This window comes from Triticum urartu, unplaced genomic scaffold (assembly GCF_056163025.1).
Source record: "Triticum urartu cultivar PI428250 unplaced genomic scaffold, HENAU_Tu73 scaffold1, whole genome shotgun sequence".
NCBI lineage: Eukaryota > Viridiplantae > Streptophyta > Magnoliopsida > Poales > Poaceae > Triticum > Triticum urartu.
In genome coordinates, this window is record NW_028259461.1 from 9,879,994 (window position 1) to 9,882,660 (window position 2,667).

Genomic DNA, 2,667 nt, shown 5'->3' on the forward strand with positions numbered 1-2,667 from the left:
CCTTCTTTCTTCTTTTTATTAGTATTTATACTTAGATACTGAAAGATACTTAAATTTTGAATTATTTTTTACTTCATTTTGTCTAATGCGGATAAGACAACAAGAATTTTTTAACATTTTTTCTTTATATATTTTATACTTTTTTTTTAATAATATAGAATATATAGAAGGGTTTCTCATTTAAATCTATTTATATCTATTTATATATCAAGTATACTCCATATATAGATATATGGTATGGAAGCCTATCCCCCATATAAGATAAGACGGGGGGATAAAAAGAAGGGAAAATGAAAATAGTTAATTAAGTTCAGAATGGTATTCCATAAAGGAAAGGAATTCCAATCAAAACAAAAAATACTGAGTCTCTTAAACAAGACATTCTAAAACTTAGGTAATTTATAGTCATTAGAATTTTAGTTCTATATGAAGTAAGGACTATTCGATAATTTCTTATAAACATAGGTTTTCATTGGAATTCACTCAATCAGTTAATTATGGAACAAGAGAGCTGTTTCATCTTTGTTTTAAAGAAATATAAAAATGAATTATGAATAGAAAGTAAAATGATTCCACTTTTTTTTTTTTATTTTTATAAATATCTTTATTTAGTTAATAAAATAACTTCGTTACCTAGTTATTTTATTAACTTTTTTAATTTAACCAACTAAACCCATTCTTAATTTTTAATTATTTCAATGAGATAAATTTTGGAAAAATTAAGAATTTCAGTATTTTTTCTTATTCTTTTTATTTATTCTTTCAGAAAGAGATAAGAATTGGTTTGGTGAATCGGAAACAATTTTATAGAAAAATTGAAGTAAAAATTGAAGTAAAAATTGCAATTTCTTTTCTTATGGAACATACATATCAATATGCATGGGTAATCCCTCTTCTCCCACTTCCAGTTATTATGTCAATGGGATTTGGCCTTATTCTTATTCCGACAGCAACAAAAAATCTTCGTCGCATATGGGCTTTTCCTAGTGTTTTACTCTTAAGTATAGCTATGGTATTCTCAGTTCAACTGTCTATTCAACAAATAAATGGAAGTTCGATCTATCAATATCTATGGTCTTGGACCGTCAATAATGATTTTTCTTTAGAATTTGGATACTTGATTGACCCACTTACTTCTATTATGTTAATACTAATTACTACTGTAGGAATCCTGGTTCTTATTTATAGTGATGGTTATATGTCTCACGATGAAGGATATTTGAGATTTTTTGTTTATATAAGTTTTTTCAATACTTCCATGTTGGGATTGGTTACTAGCTCCAATTTGATACAAATTTATTTTTTTTGGGAACTCGTGGGAATGTGTTCTTATTTATTGATAGGCTTTTGGTTTACACGACCAATCGCAGCGAGTGCTTGTCAAAAAGCTTTTGTAACTAATCGTGTAGGGGATTTTGGTCTATTATTAGGAATTTTAGGTTTTTTTTGGATAACAGGTAGTTTAGAGTTTAGGGATTTGTTCAAAATAGCTAATAACTGGATTCCTAATAATGGAATTAACTCTTTACTTACTACTTTGTGTGCTTTTTTATTATTCCTTGGTGCAGTTGCGAAATCCGCACAATTCCCTCTTCACGTATGGTTACCCCGATGCTATGGAAGGGCCCACTCCTATTTCGGCTCTTATACACGCAGCAACTATGGTTGCTGCGGGAATTTTTCTTCTAGCTCGACTTCTTCCTCTTTTCATATCTTTACCTTTGATAATGAGTTTTATTTCTTTAGTAGGTACAATAACACTATTCTTAGGAGCTACTTTAGCTCTTGCTCAGAGAGATATTAAAAGAAGCTTAGCCTATTCTACAATGTCTCAATTGGGTTATATGATGTTAGCTCTAGGTATAGGTTCTTATCAAGCTGCTTTATTCCATTTGATCACTCATGCTTATTCAAAAGCTTTATTGTTCTTGGGATCCGGATCCGTTATTCATTCAATGGAACCTCTTGTTGGATATTCACCAGATAAAAGTCAAAATATGGTTCTTATGGGCGGTTTAAGAAAATACATTCCAATCACAAGAACTACTTTTTTATGGGGTACACTTTCTCTTTGTGGTATTCCACCTCTTGCTTGCTTCTGGTCCAAAGATGAAATCCTTAGTAATAGTTGGTTGTATTCGCCCTTTTTTGGAATAATAGCCTCCTTTACTGCAGGATTAACTGCCTTTTATATGTTTCGGATATATTTACTTACATTTGATGGGTATTTGCGTGTTCATTTTCAAAATTACAGTAGCACTAAAGAGAGTTCCTTGTATTCAATATCCTTATGGGGAAAAAGGATACCCAAAGGAGTGAATAGGGATTTCGTTTTATCAACAACGAAGAGTGGAGTTTCTTTTTTTTCACAAAATATACCAAAAATTCAAGGTAATACAAGAAATAGGATAGGATCCTTTACTACGTCTTTTGGGGCTAAAAAAACTTTTGCCTATCCGCATGAAACGGGAAATACTATGTTATTTCCTCTTCTTATATTACTACTTTTCACTTTGTTCATTGGATTCATAGGAATCTCTTTTGATAATGGAGGAATTGGTAATGGAATAGCAGAGTTAACCATATTATCAAAGTGGTTAACTCCCTCAATAAACTTTACCCAGGAAAGTTCTAATTCTTTTGTAAATTCATATGAATTTATTACTA